Here is a 23,679-nt window from a genome sequence, read left to right as displayed (position 1 = left end):
CTGTTACTAACCCTTTCACCCCACACTGATCTCTTCCCTCAAGTAAAAATCAGAGAAAAAGGAAAAGAAGTCCTTTTAATAAATAAGTATAGTGAAGTAGAACAAAACTGTGGCCCCACCCCCCCCCCCCACCCCCCACATACCCCCTACCTTGTACCTATCATTTCTCTATTCCTCTGTCAGGAGGTAGATAAACATAGAGGACCACGCCAGTCCCCTGGAGATTTAGTTGATTATTGCTCATATCCCTGTATAAATGGTTCTCTGGTTCTGTTCACTTCATTGTATTTCAGATCATAATACTTAGAATTCTCTGAAATCGTGTCTTTTCTAGTTTCTATGCTATAGCACCATAATATATCTTTATATTTATATATCATTTTTTCATCCATTCTGCAATTAATAGGCATCCTCTTAGATTATAGTTCTTTGCTTTGTTTGCCTCCATGTAACACTACCCCTCCATTCAGAAGCAGGAAATTTGCTTTACTTACAGCTAGTTAGTTCCTCCCTGGCATTATCCTCCCTCTCAACTCCTCCTTTCTCTATTTGTTTTCCTATTGAGTTTGATGTAATTCTGCACCACACTATTCAAGTGTGTATTTGTGCTCAACCATTCTTTGCCTGTTTCATGAGTGAAAAACCTCTTGTTCTTACTCTCCTCACCTCTTCAAATACACTTCCAGCTAGTTCTGCCGCCTTCCTTTCTGCTGTAAGGTATTTCTTTTACCCTCTTTTCTCTTTCCACTCTTAAAACCCTCTGAATAGAACCAGTCTACTCCCAGATCCTCTGTTTTTTGTTCTTGTTTAACTCCCTTAGTACTTTTTAAAGACATTAAGAGTCTGAAGAGACCCTTGTTTCCTTTCCCTTTGTTAGAATGTTTGCATTGTAGCATCATACAGCCACTTCCAATTGCTCAAATACATTTATGTTTTGAGGTTTCTCTTGACCCTTGTGTGCAGTTCAAAGTTCCTTCCCAGTTGTGACTTTTTATGAGTAATGGTTGAAAGTCTTCTGTTCATTAAAGGTCCATTTTCCTTGCTAGATGATAATCCAGTTTGTAAGATAAGTTATTTTTGGTTACAGGCCCACATTTCTTGCCTTCTAGAATAACATATTCCAGGATCTCTTAGTAGAAGTTAAATGTCTTATGAGTGGATTTGACTGTGGATCCGTGGTACTTCAGTATTATTTTGCTTTCAGTTTCATGTTTTTTCCCTCCAACCTCCTTCTCCCCACCCTTTGAGAAGGCAATAAACATACAACCTATTGTGTGTGTACATATATATGTATATGTACTTTGGGGTACAGATATGGTAGTATAGTACATAAATATATGTGCACATGTGTGTATAAATACATACACACATATATTTGAAAAACAAATTTCTTCATGAGCTGTATTCCAAAAAAACAAAAAGAGAAGAAAACTTTCAATCTATGCTTGAAGTCTGTTAGTTCTTTTTGTAAATTGATAGAATATCTCATCATTACTCCTTGGAAATTTTGGTTGTTCAGTGTATTGATCAGGCTTCCAGTATTTCTGTTACTATATAAATTGTCCTTCTGGTTCTTCTCACTTCATTTTTCATCAGTTCATGTAAGTATTCCAAGATTTTTTTGAAACCATACCTTTTATTATTTCTTATAGCATGAAAGTATTCCTTCATATTCATATACCATAACTTGGTCAGCCATTCCCCAGTTGATGAGCATCCCTTCAATTTCTAACTCTTTGACATCACACACACAAAAAAAACTTGGAAATATTTTTGTACATGTGGGCCCTTTTCCTCTTTCTTTGGTCTCTTTGAGGTACAGACATAGTAGCAGTAGATCATTGCTACTTAAGCTGCTTCTTTGTGGATGTGAACAAGTATTTTTTTTTTCTTCCTTATGGGAGCTCTGGATTTTGGCAATGACATCCTTGGAAGTTTTCAATTTGAGGCTTGTTTCAAGAGGTGATTGGTACCTTCTTTCTGTCTTTGCCCCTGGTTCTAATATATCTGGGAAGTTTCATTTATCATTTCTTGAATTATGGTATCTAAAAAAAATTTACAGGGGCAGCTAGGTGGCACAGTGAATAGACCATCAGCCCTGGAGTCAGGAGGATGTGAGTTCAAATTCAGTCTCAGGCACTTGATTTTTTTTTTAAGCAATTGGGGTTAAGTAACTTGCTCAAGGTTACATGGCCAATTATTTCTGGGTGTGGTGCTAAGTATCTGAGCCTGGATTTGATCCCCAGGTTATCCCGACACTGGAGCCAATGCTCTTACTGGCTGAGCCACCTGGCCGCCCCTTTGGTCTCAGGCATTTGACACACTTATTAGCTGTGTGACCTTAGGCAAGTCATTTAACCCCAAATGCCCTTCCTCTCCCTCCAAAAAAAAAATTTACAGTTTTCAGGAACTCCAGTGATTCTTAAATTTTACCTTTATTTGACCTGTTTTCCAATCAGTTTTTTTTAATATCAGAGATCTTATATTTTGTTTTTTAATCTTTTGATTTTATTCTATTATTTCTTGTTGCCTCTGGTCATTAATTTCTGTTAAATCTATCATAGTTTCAGGGAATGCATTATTTAGGTAGAGTTTAGCATTTTATCTTCCAAGCTACTTATTTTCCTTCCAATTTTTTCCTTCAGAACTTTTTTTTTTCATTTTTAAAATCTCGTTTCTCTTCTTCCATATTCATGTTTTATTTGTGTGAAATACTTTTTTTTCTTTCATGTCTCATCAGAGATTTACTTATGGGATTTCTCCTTCTGGGGATCTTTAGACTGACAGTAATTTTAAAAAATGAATTAAAAAAAATTTTTTTTAATTTAAAAAAATAAAAAATTCAGTTTACTCATCACCCTAGTTCTTAAATTAGGGCCTTGTGTCAGAATCATTCTTTCTTTCTCTGCTGTGCTTTTGGGTGAGGTGGTAAACCCTGCTTGGTTCCCTGAGTTTCCTATGCTGACCTCTACCTCCTGGGGTTAGGATTGCCCTCACATTAGGATCTTTGAGGTTCACTGCACTGGATCTTTAGACCATAATGTTGTGCATTGTTACCGTGTTTCCCTGATAATAAGACACTATCTTATTAAATTTTTTGGACAGAAAAACACCAGAGGGCTTATTTTCAGGGGAGGGCTTATTTTAATGAAATTGACAGCAATATTAATAAACAGGTAAATGTGACCAAAAAAATGTACCTCTATTCAATAAGCAAATCACTGGTGAAGAACAGGATGACGCGCTCACTACTGCAGCTCTGATTGGATGCAGCTCGGAGCGCGGCGTGCGTTTCACGGGGGGGGAGAACGGTGCATACAGAGGGTACCATAATGTAGCATGTAGCACAGGGGATCACCTTCACTACAGTAGCAATCTCAATAGGGCTTATTTTCGGGGGAGGGCTTATTTTAGAGGAATCTTACACAGTAAGGGGAGGACTTATTTTCAGGATAGGTCTTATTATCGGGGAAACACGGGTAGGAATTTCAGAGCCCCTGGATATTTTGGCTATCCCAGTCGGATGAGGAGCTATCCCAGTGGCTCCATCTCCCTGGGGTTTCCATTGTCCCAACCCTAGGGCTTTCTGACCACCCTGAGGCTTTCTCAAGGGAGTTACCCCTCCCCTCCTTGCTGTTTCTAGGCAGGTTTATGATGTTCACTTGTTGCTAGCTCATCTTAGGTTGCTGTGGGAGACTGCTAGTTTGTTTGTGTGCTGTCTTTGCTAACACCCTCCTTTCCTAATGCTTGTAGACTTCTGGCTGACTTTTTCTGTGGTTCTAGAGCAGAAGAAGGCATCTAGTGTAGTTTCACATGGGATTTCTCTATCAGTATTTGGTCTTATGCAAATTTCAGGTTTTTCCTGGAGTAGGGATTTGGGGTTTAGGCAGACTGTCTCTCTTTAGGTAGTCAGTCTTCTTATTCCTTCTTTCCATTGGCACCAGGACTGATACCTTTGGGCTGGGGCTAACTACACATTCTACATGAAACTGAGAAAGGGCAAGAAAAGACAGAATCCTCGATGGTTTAGCGGGGGCTGCTCCCAGGGCTTGATATATGCTTACATCAGGTGCTTACTGGGACTTCTGTGTCTATGTTTAAGGAAAGTTTAGGCAGTTTACTCAGCTTGGGTATCATAAACAATTGCTCAGCTGGAAGGGCATGGACATTCAAGTGTTTTACAGGAAGGGGGAGGATCCTTCCTAAGTGGATTTGATTGGCTCCCTACACTGGAGGTCATAGATAGGCCAAATTAGCTAGAGAATCGTCTAGAGCATTAGAAGATTCCAGCTTCAAATAGTAATTGATTACTTTATGGGAGATGGGGACAATGAGGGAGGGAAATCCCAGAGAATGGGCAGAGCTGTAAATAGGAGGCATCAGGTAGGAGAGGTGATCACTAGATAATAACCTGTTGGATAAATGCTAGACCATGATTGTAGGTATATCTTTAAATTTCCTTTTCAGAGTGGATTTTCTGCATTTCACAAAATAAAGTATCAGTGGTCATGCTTGACATAAAATCAGCAAAGTCATATTTTTCCTTGTGTTGGTTTTAGGATTCTGTTCAGAATTGTTCTCTTCTTCTTTGCTTTGAAATTCAGTCTTTTAGTTCTAAGACTCAACTACATTTTCCCCATGAGTTGCAAGTCAAATCATTAGATGTGGTTGATAATCTTTGTAACTGAAGAAAATTAGCATCTCTACTCTCTTCTTTCTCTTCATCCTATTATCACATACATATGTATCCATGTGTGTATAGTGTATGTCTCAGCCACTAGAAATACATAGACATCTGTGAACTGAACTGTTCGCTTCGAATTTGCTCCTTACTTGCTAAAATAATTTTTTTTTTTTTAGTTTTATGGTGTATATAGTACAAGTGAATTGGGGTGTGTGTGTGTGTTTGTTGTTTTCTCAAATTATCAATCAAAACCTTTTCAGTTTTAGTGGCAGTATGGCATAGGGAACAGAAGAGAGTCAAGAAGACCTAAGGCTGAAATTTTACCACTGACACTTCATCTCATTGTATCTCAGTTTCCTCATTTATCACATGAGATTAATGATACCCTCAGAACTTATATCACTATAAGAATCAGATGAGATAATTGTATAAAGTACAGCTTAAAAACCCTCTAAAGAGGGGCGGAGCCAAGATGGTGGAATAGGAAAAAAAAACTTGGTGTGACCTCCTGCTCCAGTCACTTCCAATACATGTAAAAAGAGGATTCTAAATAAAATTTAGAGCTACAGAACCCACAACATGATAGAGAGAAGCAGATCTCCCACTGAAGGCAGCCCGGCGAGGTGACAGGAAGGGTCTATCACACTGAGCTGGGAGCCCAGTGCAGTCCCACCTGAGCCCCGTGGTTCTAGTCCCAGGTTCTAGTTACAGCGGAGGCCAGAGCAGACTTCAGGAGAGTGAATCACCAGCAGCTGTGGTGGTTTCCAGAATTATCAACCCATAAATGCCAAAGACAAAGTAAAAGGTCAGTGTGGACCTCTGTTGGAACAGGGGAATGGGGGAGGGGATGGAAGAGCATGGTCTGGCCCCTGCCCCTGGAGTGAGAAGCCACAGAGGTGGGGTGGCTCAGCAGCTGTTGCCCCCATGTGGCTGCCTCAGGAGCTCCTGGCCTGCAGATATAGGGGGACCAAGCAACCATTCAGAGGGTAATCGCTCTTGCTTTAACCTGCTTGGATCTGGATCATGGGCTTGGGTGGTGGTTCTGGGGTGTGTGGCCTATGAGACAGAGCTTGTGAGAGCTGTAGAGAAGGTGCCCTCCTAATAGCTCCAGCAGCTGCAAAAACCCTAGCGATTTGGGACAAAGCTCTCTCCATTCTGGAAGCAGAGTTCTACTGTGGTAAAGAGCTCAAAAGTTAAGTAATTGACTGGCAATATGAGCAAGCCAAGGAAGCACAAACAGACCATAGAATCCTTTTTTGGGAACAAAAAGGATCAAGGCATGGAGTGGGAAGAAGACTGCAAAGTCAGAACTCCTACATCAAAAGCCTCCAAGAAAAATATGAATTGGTTACAGACCTTGGGGGAGCTCAAGAAGGATTTTGAAAATCAAATACGAGAAGTGGAGGAAGAATTGGGAAGAGAAATGAGAGTGATGGAAGAAAATCAGGAAAAGTGAGTCAGTAGCCTGCTAAAGGAGACCCAGAAATACACTGAAGAAAATAACACCTTAAAAAATAGACTAACTCAAATGACAAAAGAGGCCCAAAAAGCCAAATTGCCAGATGGCAAAGGAATTTCAAAAAGTCACTGAAGAGAATAACTCCTTCAAAATTAGATTGGAGGAATTGAAAGCTAATGACTTTATGAGAAATCAAGATACTATAAAACAGAGCCAAACAAATGAAAAAAATAGAAGGCAATGTGAAATATTTCTTTGGAAAAACCACTGACCTGGAAAATAGATCCAGGAGAGATAATTTAAAAATTATTGGACTATCACTAAAAAAAATAAAGATTGCAAGGTCATCAGGAACAGGGATGAGCTTTCTTTTTGAATGTATTTCTGTCCCCAGCATTTAGTACAATGTCTGGCACACAGTAAATAAATGCTTTTTGACTTTAATAAATACTTAAAAATTAAAAAAAAAATTATTGGACTACCTGAAAGCCATCTTCAAAAAAAGAGCATAGACACCATCTTCAAGAAATTATCAAGCCAAATTTCCCTGATATTCTAGAACCAGAGGGCAACATAGAAATTGAAAAAATTCACTGATCACCTCTTGAAAAAGTTCCCCAAAAGAAAACTCCTAGGAATATTATAGCCAAATTTGAGAGTTCCCAGGTCAAGGAGGAAATACTGCAAGCAGTCAGGAAGAAACAATTTGAGTATTGTGGAAACACAATCAGGATAACACAAGACCTAGAAGCTTCTACCTTAAGGGATCAAAGGGCTTGGAATATGATATTCTGGATGTCACAGGAGCTAGGACTGAAACCAAGCAAAACTGAGTATAATGCTTCAGGGGAAAATATGTTCATTCAATGAAATAGAGGATTTTCAAGCATTCCTGATGAAAAAACCAGAGCTGAATAGAAAATTTTGACTTTCAAATACAAGAAGTATGAGAAGTTAAACAGGAAAAAGACATCATAAGGAAATTATTAAAGTTGAACTATTTATATTTATATTCCTACATGGAAATATAATAATTGTAACTCATGAGACTTTTTCTCAGTATGAGGATAGTTGAAGGGAATATATATATGTGTGTGTGTGTGTGTGTGTGTGTATGTGTGTATTTATACATATATATAGGTATGTATAGGAGGGTGTATGTGCATATAGACATGTGAGTGTGGGCATTTGTATGTTCATGTATACATAGACAGAGGGCGCAGAATGAATTGAATATGAAAGGATGATATCTAAAAGATAAAATAAAGAAATGAGAGAGGAATTTATTGGGAGAAGGAGAAAAGGAGAGATAGACTAGGGTAAATTATCTCATATAAAACGGGCAAGAGAAAACTGTTACAATGAAGGGGAAGAGCAGGAAGGTGAAAGGGAATGGGGCAACTCTTATTCTCATTGAATTTGGCTTAAGGAGGGAATAACATATACACTCAATTGGGTATCTTACCCTACAGGAAAATAGAGTAATAGGGGATAAGAGAGGGGATGATAGAAGGGAGGGCATATTGGGGGAGAGGGTAGTTAGAAGCAAACACTTTTGAAAAGGGACAGGGTCAGAGGAGAAAACAGAATAAGTGGGGGGCAGGATAGGATGGAGGGAAATATAGTTAATCTTTCACAATATAACTACTATGGAAATGATTTGGGTAACTACACATGTACAACCTATATTGAATTGGTTATCTTCCCAGTGGGGGCGGTTGAGGAGGGAAGAAGGAAAAAATCTGGGACTCAAAATTTTAAAAAGAAATGTTTTTTTTAAATTTGGTTTTTTACATGCAACTGGGAAATAAGATACACAGGCACTGAGATATAGAAATCCATCTTCCCCTACTAGAAAGTTAGGAGGGTGATGGGGGAGGGTACAAGAAAGAACAGATTGGGAGAAGGGATATTCAGTAGGTTTGCTATCTTGGGATGGGGTGTGGGGGAAAGATGGGGAGAAAAAATTGTAACTCAAAACCTTGTGGAAATGAATGTTGATAACTAAAAATAAATAAATAACTTTTTAAAACCCCAATCCTCTACAAGTGCTAGTTCTTATTCTTGTATTCAAATAAAGTGTTAAATGAGATCCTACATAAAACCTCAGACTTCTCATTATTTACAATTGAAAAGTAAGTTATGAACTGGCACAAAGTAGCAACAAGAAGGGTCTGTTTGATTCTGTGTTGCCTTCTGGGCTCTTTTTCCTCCTGTGTACATGCTTCTGTTTTCTTGCTGGTATTATTATAATTATTTCAACGTAGTTGTCAGTGGGCATATTATTTTTCTGACTTTGCTTTCTTTCTGCATCACTTCACATAACTCTTTGCATATTTCTTTGTAGTCTTCATAGTTATTATTTCTTAGGGTGCAACAGTATTCCATTATGTTGTCAAACCACAGTCTATTCAGCTATTGTCTCAGTTGTTGGATGTGTGGGTTGTTTTCAGTTTTTTCCTATTATGAATACAGTTGCTATGAATAATTTCATATAACTGGTTCTCTCTTTCCTCCTCCCCCTCCCCTTTCATAATATCTTTTGGGTTTGGTCCTTTTAGTGGCCATTGGGTCACGAGATATGCTCACTTTTGGACCTCATTATTATTATTATTATTTGCTTTTTGGAGGGCAATTGGGGTTAAGTGACTTGCCCACAGTCACACAGCTAGTAAGTGGGTTAAGTGTCTGAGGCCGGATTTAAACTCAGGTCCTCCTGACTACAGGGCCGGTGCTCTATTCACTGAGCCACCTAGCTTCCCCAGACCTCATTATATTTTGCCATAGGATTTAGGGTTGAAAGGGACCTAGAAATCATATGGTTCAGGCCCCTCATTTTATGATTCAGAAACACTTGGATCAGGTAATAAATAGCGGAAACTGTATTTGAAGCCATTGTAGGGATTATAATTGCCCACTCTACAAGAAAAATCACTGAGGCAGAGCTCTGAGCCAGTGGTACTTTCTTTTTTTCTTTTTGGAGGGGCAATTGGGGTTGTGACTTGCCCAAGGTCACATGGCTAGTAAGTGTTAAGTGTCTGAGGCCGAATTTGAACTCAGGTCCTCCTGACTCCAGGGCCGGTACTCTATTCACTGTGTCACCTAGCCGCCCCACCAGTGGCACTTTATTAAAGAGTCCATGGTCCCTTCTAATGAAGTGGACCTCAGATCTTTTTCATGGTCTGAGATGCCCCTATTCCTCCTTGTTTTAATGGGATTTGATACCCAGATAAGCAAAAGAAGCATGGCAAAATACAGAATCTAATTGGTTGATAGACTTTGTTCTTGAAGGCCAAAAATGATGTGTTAGGGATGGGGGAAGGTCCCACCTTTTCAGGGCTCATTAGCATCTGCTATCAGAAACCAGGTAAGAACAATGGAGAAGGAACTTGGCTAAGTGTATAGAGATACCAAGAGGTCAATTTTGAGATAAGAAGAGGTGGCTTCATGCCATGCCTCTGCTACATGCTAACAGCATGACCATGGGCAAATCCCTCAATTTTTCAATACCATGGTCAACTATCTAGGATTATAAATTTCCTTTGAGTTGCTAAGCTACATCACAACCCTACACCTATGAAATCACAGGTATAAACTCCAAACAAAAGAAAGAAAAAAGTGACAGAGACTCACTATTTAAAATATGCATTTCTGATTATGTACTGAATTGTTGAGATACTTTTCTGTGCAGTAGGAATAGTTAATCAACAAGTATTTTTTCAACACATGATTATGTGCCAAACTCTGTGCCAAGTACTGGGGATACAAAAAATAGTAAAAAAAAAAAAATGGTCCCTGTCCTCAAGGAGTTGACATTGCAATGAAGGAGGCCTCTTTTCATGGAATCTCACAGAACTTTCTCCAGCTCTTGCTCAGTGGTGGGATCTCAGGTCTTGCTCCCACTGTTCTTCCTCACTGTTCTGGCAGGGTAGCATTTCTTCAGTATTCTCGTGGTCTGTTTTCCAAGACTCCTCCATCCTTAGCTTAGGTTTTAAATAGTCATTTAGTCATTCAACAAACATCTATTAAACATCTACTGTGCACTAGGAACTGAGATCGCATTCTGAGGTCCTTGGTTCAAATATCTTGATGTTTAATGGATACTGTTGGAGCATGTGGACACCAGCTATTGTTCCTCTTATGAGACCAGCCACTGTCTGCCATGGGCTGCTCAGTGTCCAGCACTTAGCATGATTTGGAGACGTGAATAAGAAATGACCAGGCCATGTGGGTAGTTCAAGGAAGAAGGATGAACTCCCTTTATTGATTCTTAGGAAAAGGTTTTTATTGAGCAATAAGACAAAGGAAGGGGACTCAAGTATTCTTGTCATTATCTTAGTCTGTCATATCCTGGAAGTAGCCTGGCATTAAGACCTCTTGTTCTCTAGGTGCCAGAAAGTCTTAGGAAAAGTCAATTGACTCCTTTCATATGCAGTCACATTACAAAGGATGCTCTTGAGAGCTGGCTTCAAGGCCAACCAAAGCCCATCATCAAGTACATATGTATTGGAACTGACCACCTAAGAATTCATATATTTTGGTTTGGAACAACTAAGGGCTTGGGGCTGAGCCTACTCAAACCAAGATCCTTTTAAGTGTAACTCATATCAAAAGAACTCTGGAGCCAACTTGACAAAAAGTAGCTTCTCAAAGAGGTCATTGATATTCAGGTCCACTGATATCAAGGTAATTATCTGAAGTCCTGGCTCAGGCTTCTTTGGCTCCCAACTACTATCTTTTCAGATAGCAGACATTTGACTTTCTAATGATACCCTTTATGCTGCTTTTCCTTTGCAACTCTTGGTTGGTAATGAGTTATAGCAAACCTTGTGACCACCATATACTTCTTTATTGCCCTTTGAGTGACACACGTTAATTGTGGCATTTTATTATTCATAGTCATACAGCATCACTGAAAAAACATGGATAAAAATATGGGCCTTTGCTAACAGAGAAGAGCTTGGCTGGCCTAGGTTTAAAACAGGGATACAAAGAGTTCTGGGAAATGTTTTTTTCACTATAGGTGATAACAGTCCAGTTGGAGAGAAAAGAACTTACATCATAAGATAATTAACAAGAGAAGGCAACAGATGCTAAGGGATTCATAAATGATGAAGTTGGTGAAAACTTGGAGAAGGGAGTAATCAGGAGCTGCAAAGGTTCCATGGGATTCCATGAATTTGGTAGACTGATTTGAATTAAACCTTGAAAGTTCAAGCTCAGTTCCCCTGTTTCCTTACTACCAGTTGGTTATTTTTACCAACAACAAGCTGCATTCAGATAATTCCAAACTCACGATTTGAAGCTATGTATCTCACAATGTTGTTAGCACTTGAATCAAAAAAGCATTGGCTTTAGAGTCAGAGGACCTGGCTTCAGATTCTTCCTCTCATTACCTTTATGACCTTGGGCAAGTCACTCAACTACCCTGGATGTCAGTTTTCTCTGGTAAAATGAAAGAACTAAAATAGATGGCTTCTGAAGTCTTCTAGCTCTAGCTCAATAAGCAATTGTAACCCAACAGATCTGGAGTTTTCTTGAGTATGGCATGGAGGAACTAGAGTTAGAAAACTTAGTTTAAAATCCCAACTCTAACAATACATGGTTGACCTTAGACAAGTCATTTCATCTCTCTTGGCCTCAGTTTCCTTATCTATAAAATGAGAATTATGGACTAAAAGGTGTCTGAGCGTCCTTTGAGCCATAAATCTATGATACAGTGATTCATGGAATCATAGAGTTGGGAGGGACCTCAGAGGTCATCTAGTGCCATGCAGGAATTTCTTCATAACATCTCCAACAGACATTCATCCAACTTCTTCTTGAACATCTCCAGTGATGAGAACCTCACTACCTTCCAAGGCAGCTCTTTCTATATTTGAATAGCTTTAATTTTCAGGAGGTTCTTCCACACTTTGAACTGAAATCTGCCTTCCCTTCCCACAGTTCTTAATTCTCTCCTTAAGGGTTGGGCAGAATAAGTCTCATCTCTCTCTTTCTTAGTGGAAAGACTTAGAACTCTAAGACCTAGATCCTAGTCCTGTCCCTGCTATCTGGCCATATGATCTTAAGCAATTTATTTCACTTCTATTTTTTTTAATGGTATTTTATTTTTACCAATTACATGTAAAGACCATTTTTAACATTCTTTTTTTGGGGGGGAGGGCAATTGGGGTTAAGTCACTTGCCCAAAGTCACACAGCTAGTAAGTGTGTCAAGTGTCCAAGGCTGGACCTGATCTCAGGTCCTCCTGACTCCAGGGCCGGTGCTCTATTCACTGTGCTACCTAGCCACCCCATTCTTTTTTTTTTTTTTTGAATAAAATTTTGAGCTTCAAATTTTCTCCCTCCATCAGTCTCTTCCCCCCCTCCCTAAGATAGTAAGTAATTTGATACAAGTTATATATGTGCAATCATGTAAAACACATTTCCATATTAGTCTTGATGAATTCACTTAGTTTCTCTGGACTTCTCTGTTTCTTCTTCTGTAAATGAAGGAGCTTGATCTTTTCTGTTGATTTCAGTTCTAAATTCTTTGAGTCCTATGAACAATCTACTTTACAGTTTTTTAACTTATAGAGAAGCCTGACCAGAAAAATAAATTATTCATCCAGCCTGACCAACAACCTCTTTTTAAATGACTTCTCACAGCATCCTCTTCATTGTGTTTTGTCAGATCTGTTTTTGGTCAATGGGAGCCACATGGCAGAAGCAGAAAACATAGGAAAATAGGAAATGAGGAAGTTTTCTCTTTAGGTAAGGGAAGAGCCCACTCAGGGGCAGGATGACAGGTGGCACCTTAGTTATCTGATATTTCAATATTTGCCCCATTCCATTTCCTTTATATAATTCTGGAAAGAAACAGGAAAGTTAATATGAAGGACATACAATTCCAGTTAGAAAATTGCAGAATTATCAAATGTCACCAAACCATCTCATTTTACAGATGAAGAAACTGAGGACAGAAGCAAGTAAGGGACTCTATTAAATCTACCCAATTAGTAAGTGACCAGGAAACATCTCAAATATATTGATCTTCTGCCTCTAAGACCAGGGCTTTTCCCAGTATTCCCTGATGCCTCCATAGCTATAGGGAAATGTTTACTTAAAAGGGTTTAAAAGATTTATCCCCCCTCCAAAATTAATAACTAGGAAGAAAACTAAGTTCTCTCTGTACTGGTGACAGATGAAACTTATGTAATATAGCTTGATTAATTTCCTTCTTTAGTGACCTCAGCCCCACTGTTGTAAAATGGGGGTGTTGGAATAGAGAACTGCTAAGATTCCTTCCAGCTCCAAATCTGTGATCTAATGAAATGTGAAACCTTTAGCTATGCTATGTAGAAAGCACTGGGATAGGTACTGGAGATATCAAGGTGTTTTATCCCTTAAAGGAACATAGTGACCCTTAAATAAATGAATAAAATAAATATGTTGATTGAATTAAATAAAAATAAAATAGATAAATAAGGAAATACAAAAGAACTTACAAAGTAAGTTTAAAGTAATGGGGATCTGAGGTATTAAAAAGTTCCTTCTGAACTTAAGTAACTGGTATTTGGACCTAATGAAAGGTGTGATTTTTGACAGTGCCAGAAGTTTCCACGCTTACTCAGAGAAGCATGGACAGCAGAGCAGGAAACTTCCTTGCAATGTGCTCCACCTGCCTTGAGTTCTATAAAGTGCTAGTCATTCAGTTTCTAGGCTTCTCAGCCAAGCAACTTAAAAAAAAAAAAAAACAGACAGGAGTATTGGTTGTTGTCAGCATCTTCCGACTTGTGAAAATCCACATGCTAGTTTGTAGTTGTTGTTCAGTCAGTTAGTTGTGTCCTACTCTTTGTGACCATACCGGCAAAGATACTGGAATAGTTTGCCATTTCCTTTTCCAGTGGATTAAGGCAAAAAAAGGGTAAATGACTTGCCTAGGGTTACATGGCTGCTAGTAAGTATCTGAGGATGGATTTGAACTCAGGTCTTCCTGACTCTGGGCCCAGCACACTGTGTACTATGTTGCCCCCTCGATGCCTCCTAGGTAAACAGGGGTAAGTGACTTGCCCAGGGTCACACAAATAGTTAAGTTTGTGAGGCTAAATTTGAACTCAGGAAGAGGAGTCTTCCTGACTCAAGGCTTGCCACTCTATCCACTGTGTCACTTTGCTACTCATCTAAATTTGGTCAAAGGGAAAAGAAGCAAAGTCCTATTTCATTTCTTTCCCTTTCTAAGTCACCAATATAGGTTCTCAAAGCATGAATATCTCATAATTGCTTTATCATAGTATAATCTATTTTAACACCCTTATTTTTTTTTTTTAAGCAATCAGGGTTAAGTAACTTGCTCAAGGTTACATGGCCAGTTATTTCTGGGTATGGTGCTGAGTATCTGAGCCTGGATTTGATCCAGGTCATCCCGACACTGGAGCTGGTGCTCTTACTCGCTGAGCCACCTGGCCGCCCCTAAGCAATTGGGGTTAAGTAACTTGCTCAAGGTTACACGGCCAGGTGTTTCTGGGTGGGTGCTAAGTGTCTGAGCCCAGGACTCGATCTCCAGATCTTCCCAACACTGGAGCCGGTGCTCTTACTTGCTGTGCCACCTGGCCGCCCCCTAACACCCTTATTTTACAAATGAATGAATTGTATAATGACTTGCCCAGGGTCTTAACAACTAATAAGTGGCAAAGTCAGAATTTGAACCCAACTCCTTTGACTTCCATTCCAGTACCCTTTCTACTGTCTAATGGGTTTATTGTTCTATTTATTCTGCTTTTCAGGTCAGAAGAAATCTTATTTGCCCTTGGCATTAACAATAGGTCTGTTTGTTCATTCAATTATTTATTTATCTCCCTAAGTATCTGTCTATTTGTCTGTTTGTTTGTAGATTTCTTAATTCTCCCTGGCTGGACAAGCAGTGTCCAAGTGGACAAGCTTGTCCAATCCTGATTGACTCAGAAGCTTTAACTTGCTCCATTTTTCCAACCAGAGAGGATTCTCATCTCTCTTGGCAGCCTGGTGGCTCTGAGCATGGTGTTCACCATGTTGCTGCTGACCTCGGTGTAGGTATCTGATCCAAGTTAATCCCACTGGAGCTCTAAACTTCTGAACCCAACGAGTTAGCAGCCTTGGCATCCTTTAGTAGCCAGGATTAGAGACTTGAGCCACCACATCAGACCCAGTGGGCCTCTTCAAAAGATGTTAAAACCAATTTGTCCAGCCCTTAACGGCGAGCCAGATGGACAGTGTTTATACAAGAAAATCTCTTGTATTTGTTTCCACAGCCTGATTTGTCAAGCCAGGAACTGAGCCAGTTTTCTGTTATATGATCCAGACATGGGCATTGAACTTATATGTAAGGCTCGGAGTCCATGCCATGAAACAATTCTAGTTCAGATAAATTAGATTCCAAAGGACTGAAAAACAAAACAAAACATATTATTGAGCAAACTGTAGGTTGGGGAGGTTGCCTATGATTCTGGGGAAATTCTAGAACAGGTATTAAACAAGAAGCTTGTGGACACAGAGAGGGCAGAGGTAATGACTGTTAGCCAGCATGGGTTCATTAGGAATGCCAGACTAATCTCACCTCCTCTTTTGACAGTTACCCTGTAATAATAATAATAACAACAATGATAGTTCATGTTTATATAGCACTTCAAGGATTTTGAAGCACCTTAAATACAACAGATCTCACTGGATTCTCATATGTGAGGTAGGTGCTATTATTATCCCCATTTCACAGATAAAGAAACTGAGACTCAGGGAGGTTAAACAACTTATGTATATATTCCTGATTAATGTGTCTGAAACAGGATTCAAACCTAGAACATGTCAACTCCATTCTGGTCCACAGCTTTTCCACATAGCATCTCTAGCTTTAATATGCCTGGATTTTAGCAAAACATTTCATAAAATCTCTTACCATATATTCATCGAGAAGATGGACATTGATATAGGGACAGTTAGGTAAATTTAGAACAGATCAAGTTATCAATCACTGGACCCAAAGGGCATTGATCACTATCACCCTGGAAAGAGTTCTCTAGTGCTATGCCTACATACTCTGATGGAGAGCCCTGTTCAGTGCGGACATTTTTATCAGTGATTTGGATAGAGGTATTAGTTGGCTTGCTTATCAAATTTGTTGATAATTTAATGTTGTATGATAAAATGAAGATCCAGAAAATTCTTTGTGGAATTATTAGGCCTTGGGGAAATCTTCCAACCTGGGAAAAGACTGATTGTTTCCAAATCAGGATCCAAATGAGAGTGTAAACCAGAAGGCTGGGCTGGGTAAGAGCCCAGAATTGAGGAATGGCCAAGATTCAAGGGGCCTGAGATGGAAGCTGGGGGGCCAGAGCACTGATTTCCAGCCAGAGATATCTATTGGGTATCAGGATGGAAGCTATAAGTAGTGTTGGCAAAAATGACTGTCTGTTGCAATCTGGCTTCTGGAACCTTCACCCTTTCACTGGTAATTGGATACCCACCCCTTCAGTACTGATATATGGTCCCAGGACTTCATACCCTGGACTGCTCTTTGCCCTACAACATTTTTTTTTTAAGCAATCGGGGTTAAGTAACTTGCTCAAGGTTACACGACCATTTTTGTGTGGGTGCCGAGTATCTGAGGCCAGAACCAATCCCAGGTCTCTCGACGCTGGGGCTGGCTCTTACTGACTGCGCCCACCACCTGGCCGCCCCTTGCCCTACAACATTTTGATGTGGAAACTGATACTTGGTAGCCTGGAATTATGACCTGGGGTAAGCATAAATTCCTACATTTAGATTTTTTAAAAATTAGCTGTGAAAGTATGAAATGAGGAAAATGAAGCTAGAAAATTGTACATATGAAAAGGACCTAAAGCACAAATCAACGATGTAAAGAGTGGCAGCTAAAAAAGATAAACCAAGTTTATATTTATAATGTTATAATAATAATGTATATGAATAATAACATTGTTTAAATCCCAAGATATCAATAAAAATTAATTTTTAAAGATAACCAATGTGCTATTAATATATATTAATGTCACTGATATTTCATACATAATACAACTATATATATAATAAAACACAATACAACAACATACATAATACAACAATACTATAATATTACTATAACTGTTATCTTATTTTGTTGTTGTTGAGATTTCATTGGAGTGGAAGTTCTTCATAAAGAACTCTCTTTACCAGTGGAGATGGGCAACTACTCTGCAATTATAGTCTTAGAAAACTGCCTTGGGCACTGAGAGATTAAGCCTTGCCCAGAATCTGAATATGACCCCATGGCTTCCTCACTGTAAGACCAGTCCCACAGTGCCTCTCTCTACACATATGGTTATTGAAAAATTGGAGGAGAGCCATAGGATGATGTGAGCTGGTAGAAAGAGCATTGGAGGTAGTCAGAAGACCAGAGTTTGAATACTTATTACTTGCATGACTATGAAGGAGTTAAGCTCCCTGAACCTGTTTCCTTAAATGTATAATAAAGGAGTTGAACTCCAAGGGGTGGGGTGGTATGGACATAAGGCAAGATAGCAATCATAAATAATTAATGATTCACAGAATCCTAGAATTGGAAGGGACTTCAGAGGTCACATAGTCCAAACTGTATCTGAATGGGAATTCCCTCTACAATATTTCCTTAAGTGCTCACCCTGACTCCAGTGAAAGAGAATCTACCATCTTCCTGTTCAACTCATTTTATTTTCAGATAGCTCAGTTAAGAATTTTCCCCTTATATTCAGTTTGAAGCCAGCCTCTGCAATTTTTCTCTTGTTTCTGGTTCTATCCTCTGGGGCAAAGCAGAACTGGTCTTATTCTTCAGATACTTAAAGATCATTATAATGTCCTCTCTAGTCTTTAGTTCAACATACATCCCACTTCCTTCAGTTGATGAGTCTTGTAAGGCCTGATATTCAGTCCCCTTACCATCCATACAAATCACAGAATCTTAGAGGGACCTTAAAAGTCATTTCATCCAACCCACACCTCCTCAGGAATATGGACTGCCAACCAATAGTCATTCAGCCTTGGTGTAGAGAACTCTAGTGAGGTTTCCCATTTCCTTTAGATACTGTAGTTTACTTTCTGACACAGATGCAGGTAACTTTCCAGAGACATCCTTTCAATTTAAGTGACCACAGAAACTTATAGTCAAGATCCCATTGTATATCATTTATGTGCTATGAATAGGACTGCAAAGTATCACATAAAAGCTGTATTAAACTTATGCTTGACTCTGGAGAGAAGAATTAGAGCAAATGGGCAGAAGTTACAAGGAGAAAGATTTTCTCTCTTCTTGTTTTTTGTGGTTGTTGTTCAGTCATTTCAGTAATTTCTAACTCTTTGTAACCCCCTTTGGGGTTTTCTTGACAACAGGAGTGGTTTGCCATTTCTTTCTATAGCACATTTTACAGATGAGAAAGTATCTGAGCTGGTAAGTATCTGAGCACATTTGAACTCAGGTCTTCCTGACTCCAAGCCCTGTGCTCTATCCACTGTACTAAGTAGTTGGCTAAACTTTTATTAAGAATCTGCCATGTTCCAGGAACTGGGCTAAGTACTAGTGATATAAATAGGAAAAGGAAAGTCCCTGCCCTCAAGGAGCTTACAATTTAATGAGAGAAGTCAACACACAAAAGAAAACTGAAAAAGATAGGGAGGTGAAGGTACCCAAGCCTGCAGCATGATGGAGAAGACTAGTGATTCCAAGTCTAGCGCCCTTTCCATTTCTAGCACCATGCTTTGTCCAACAATTAAAGAACCTATGTTGAGTTTGAGACTGGTAGTACATCAAGGTGGAGTCATCCAGTAGAGAGTTAGAAGTTCTAGACTAGTTCTCTAGGGAGAGATTGGGATTGGGGAGCCATCTTCATAGAGACTTTTATTGTCATTGAATCTATGGGAGTCTAAGAGATTACCAAGGTGGAGAGGAAGGCCAAAAGCATAATTCCACAGCACACCTCCGATTAGGGTATGGAAGGAGAATGAGACATCAGGGGAGGAGACCCCAAATAGCAATTAGAAACATCAGAGAGCAGCCAAGACAGAACAATTTCAAAGCCAAGAACAGGGATTGTATTCAGAAGAAAAAGAGTGGTCCAGGAGTCAAGGGCTTTAAAATATGAATAAGGCTGAGGACTGAGAGAGATGACCACTGGAATTGCCAAGTTATTACTGTCCTTTAAGACAGTAATTTCAGGAACGATGGCTATGTAAAGCAGTTGATGAAGGATTTGCCATTGGGGAAGTAAGTTGTGAGGAAGCTGAAATGATCTATGTTATTTATGCTTTCCAGGAATTTGGTAGTAAAGGGGAAAAGAAACAAAGGTATCTTGAGGCCAAGGGAAAGGGCTTGTTTTTGTTTTTTAGAATACAGAAGACTTGAGCATGGTAAGAAACTAAGGGGAAGGAATCAATAAAAGGAAGAGGCTGGTGGCAAAAATCAGTAATAATAAATGAAATTTATCTAAAAACAACAAGCATTTATTAAGCACCTGTTATGTGTCAGGCCTTGTGTTTAGTGTTGGGGACATAAAGAAATGCAAAAAACAGTCCTTGCCGTTAAGAAGCTTATAGTCCAATAAGAGACAACATGCAAACAACTGTATACAAGTAGTGTGTGTATATCTATATGTATAACAATGGGAATAATCAACAGAGAGAAGGAACTAGCGGTAGGGGATGTCAGGAAAAGCCTACAAAAGGTTGGATTTTAGCTGATACTTCAAGGAAGCCAAGTGAAAGATGAAGTGGCAGAGACTTTCAGGTAAGGGGCAGCCAGTGAAAATGCAGATGAAATGTCTTGTGCCAGGGAGGCCAGTGGCCCTGGATCACCCTCTACTTGGAGAGAACAGATTCCAGTGCCAGAGGACTGTATCTGTGATCCTGGAGATTATAGGGAATTAGTCATTGGAGTTTATTGAACAGTGGGGAGACATGATCAGACCTGTGTTTTAAGATCAGTCTGAAAGCTGAGTGGATGATGGACCGAAGTGGGGAGAAGCTTAAAATTTGCAAAGTGCTTTTCATTATGTCATTTGAGCGTCACAACAACCCTAAGTGATAGCTACCACAGATATTATTATTCCTATTTACAGAAGAGGCACCTGAGGTTTAGAGAGATTAAGTGGCCTATACATAGGTCACACAGCTCTGAAATGTCAGGCACAGGGTTTGAACTCAGGTCTTTTGGACTCTATACACTATACCACGTACATTTCTCTGTAGGATTAAAATACTAGAGCCAATCTCCTTTTCTTGCGCCTTCATGTTAATGACGGTAGCAGTTGCCTAAGTGGGACTCTAATCTGGCCTCAAAGGGGAGCAGCATTTTCTTTCGGCTTCTGTCTGCCCCTGCCAGCACTCGCGCCCATGCCCTTGCTGGCCAGCATGTCTGTTGTGCCACCCAACTGTCCTCAGACAGGCTGGCCCTGGGGTGTGAACCAGTTCGGGAACAAATTCATCCAGCAGACCAAGCTTCTCACCCTGGAGCGCACCATCAACCTACCTGGTGGTGAACTTAATCCAGGAGAAGATGAAGTAGAAGGACTCAAACGTTTAATGACAGAGATACTGGGACGTCAAGATGGCATTCTGCAAGATTGGGTCATTGATGACTGCTTTGGTAACTGATGGAAACGAAATTTTGAACCCCCTACAGTACCTATATATTCCAGCACATATTACAAAGCCTAAAGAGCACAAAAAACTCTTTTTGGTTCAGCTTCAAGAAAAAGCCTTGTTTGCCGTCCCAAAAAATTGCAAACTGGTGGTAGCTGCACCGTTGCTTCAATTATATGACAATGCACTAGGATATGGACCTATCATTTCCAGCCTTCCTCAGCTTTTAAGCAGGTTCAAATTTATTTACAACTGAATTCCTGAGCCGGGGAAGAGTAAAAGAAGCTGTCTCTGTGAGCACAGCTATGCAATGTAGAAGAATAAAGAGAATAGGAAGTTTCTTTTTGTTCCCCCTTCCCCCTACCTTATTTTTCCCCAAATTGCCTCATACTTTATATTGTTTGCATAGTAAGGTGAATCTGAAGACCTGTCCTAGATAGTGGTGTAAACAGATGTGATAATGTATATTTCATTTTTGGTTCTACCCATACTTTTTGTACAACATTAAACAAAGTGGACCTGTAAAAAAAAAATACTAGAGCCAAAATGAAATCATTATTTTCTCACATTCATTTGTTATGCTGCTTTTGGGTGTTTATGTCCAGATTTTTTTTTCTGTCTTTGTTGGCAAGAAATAAGTACCTAAAATCTGCCTTCCAAGCTTGGTTTTGTTCCTCTTCGGCTTCTGGAATTAATCATGGCGACTCCATGTTTTATCAGTCTTCACATAGCACCCGGCACTTCTTGGCACTCAGGTCCATCTTTGCCTTTTGCAGTGGGAAAAAGGAAAGAAAAAATAAAAAGATAATGTTCCCAAACAGGGCTTTCCATAATCACTTAGTATAAGGGAGAGGTCTGTGAACATTCAACAAGATGAAGCCAAAACATGCATTTTGGTTTTGTTTTCAGTGGTCAGGGCTGGGGTGTATTCTGTGGTATAGTATATCTAATTAGTGAGCCCTTAAACCCAAATTGTTAAAACTTACATGGTGTTACATAAGTGTTATATGTACAGAGTTTGTGCATGTGTGTGTAAATGTAAATGTGAGTACATATGAATGGACTTTAGAGAAAATGACACTTATAGGTTACAAAATCAACCTTCTCGTTTTAAAAACAACAACCACTAGCTCCACACAAGAGAAAAGTCTCCATATGTTTTGAGTTGACAAATACAGAAAGTCCAGAGATCAGGGTTTGCCAGAGAAAAGGAAAAGGAAAAGTGAACTCCATTACATTAACTTCCCGAATGACAGCATTCTAGTTGTTCAGCCTGGTCATAGCCCATCTGCCAATCAGAAGTGAGCCCTGCAGGCAAGCTCTCTGATGCTGTCTGTTGTTTACATGGACTGTGACTCTGTTTCTCCCCCTCTCACTGGTGCCTCTTCTTGTTCTCCGTGTACCACAAAGAAGATCCTGTCACGGCAGGAAGCTAGGACCCCAGCAGCCAGCTGCATCCCTCCGGGCTGAGTAGAAACTTCACTCAGGTCATGGTTAGCCACGGGTAAGAGCGGTTGCCTGGGTAAATGCAAAGGGTGGGTGAGAAGGGTTGTCTCTGAGAATAAATAGAAGCATTAGGTGGCCCTGTGAGACCCTGTAAGTAAGATGAGGGGAAAAGTTGGTGAGGAACGTATTGTTTGGGGAGTTTGGCTGAGGTGTGGGCTGGAAAGATATGTTAGTAGCTACTGATAGGTAAAAAAAAATGCAGGTTCTGTTTTCTTGAAGGGATGGGTAAAGCCTGACTACTCATTTCAAGCAACTGCCGGAATATCAGATTAAATGCAAATAGGAAGCAAATTAGAACCAGCAACATATTTCCGTCGTGTATTAGGTACAGAAATACACTGACTGAACCAAGTAGTCCTTAGCTTTTTCATGAAGATTAACTAATTCCTAATCACAAGCATGCCAAATCCTTGCCTAAGAAAAAGATGTTTACTTAAGAGTTCGATCATCAGGTTTGAGGATTGGTATCACACTACCCTGAACTCAAGAAACTCTACTCCTTTCTCTCATTTGCATACTTCCAGCCTTACCCCTACCTTGTCTCCTAATGATAAAAAGGAGAGGAAAGCCTGCGGGCACAGCTGTTTTATTGCCGAAAATTTCAGGCTGTAATATAGGAACACTGTTGCATATAATGGTTTTCTGGAGCTGTTACTTTCTAAGGCGGGTGGGCGATGGGGAAGGTCCTTGTTTTTTAACTTTATTTTTTTTTTTAAACTTTTCCAGTTATTTGTCATGGTGGGCTAACTTTTAGAGGGAACCGAAAAGGATAACTTGTGGGTTTTCTGTAAAGTTTCATTGAGCAACTTACTTGCATGTACTAGGATATTTTACTTAATTCTTTTTCTTGATTGCTTAGGTTTATTGGATTTAGAGGCGGAAAGAATTTTAAAATCCATTTAGTCTTAACTTTTTTGTTTTAAATGGGAGAAAACTGAGGATCCTGGAAGTTAAGTGACTCCTCACTTAAGTGTGTAGGCAGGAGCCTCAAGGATTGGAGCCCTGAGCTTTTGATTCCAAATCCAGCTGTTTTTAGCTTCAGAAATGTTAAGCAGGCACTCTGTCTTCTTTGTAAAACATTTCTCTGGAGTTAGCATTCAAATTTAAGGTCAAAACTTTCTGGGTGCTGGGGAGTTAATGGAGTTTTTAGCCTGCCTCTCTGCATTTGCAGATGTTAATTTAGCAGACTGCTACATTTTCCCCTCCCTACCCTTTTGGGGACTTCTGCCAGCCATGATTCATGGAATGATTTTTTTGGACTGAGTAATCTGTGGTTTTCTGGTTTCCTCGCCCCCCCCCCCCCCCTTAGCTAAAATCTTTTGTGGTTTGGCAAGAGAGTTAAAACAGCTAAAGCTGTAAATAAATAAATCCAGAATGCTGTTTTTTTTTTTCTGAGCAGATGATTTTTAATA

The 23,679-nt window shown here is 39.6% G+C and overlaps 1 protein-coding gene and 1 long non-coding RNA gene across 6 annotated transcripts in view; one reads left to right on the top strand and one right to left on the bottom strand.

Moving 5' to 3' along the window:
- The window catches only part of SH3D19 (SH3 domain containing 19), a 209,807-nt gene that overhangs the window by 49,166 nt on the left and 136,962 nt on the right, over nucleotides 1-23,679 (top strand). The window contains exon 1 of one of the 5 annotated variants that reach the window (XM_069105510.1): nucleotides 22,086-22,265. The exons of the other annotated variants lie outside the window; for them this stretch is intronic. The gene's annotated coding sequence lies outside the window, so the exon portion shown is untranslated. Of the gene's footprint in view, nucleotides 1-22,085; nucleotides 22,266-23,679 lie in introns of those variants that run through there. 5 annotated transcript variants of the gene reach the window in all.
- Nucleotides 20,640-22,129, bottom strand: LOC138175150 (uncharacterized). The gene is made up of 2 exons (XR_011171902.1): nucleotides 21,998-22,129; nucleotides 20,640-21,528 (listed from the first exon to the last, which is right to left on the bottom strand). It is a non-coding gene; the product is annotated as an uncharacterized lncRNA (long non-coding RNA).

The sequence above is a fragment of the Petaurus breviceps genome, unplaced genomic scaffold (genome assembly GCF_028583685.1).
Source record: "Petaurus breviceps papuanus isolate PSGF00001 unplaced genomic scaffold, PetGlider_PUasm1.0 76, whole genome shotgun sequence".
Lineage (NCBI taxonomy): Eukaryota > Metazoa > Chordata > Mammalia > Diprotodontia > Petauridae > Petaurus > Petaurus breviceps.
This window is presented reverse-complemented; position numbering and strand designations above follow the sequence as displayed.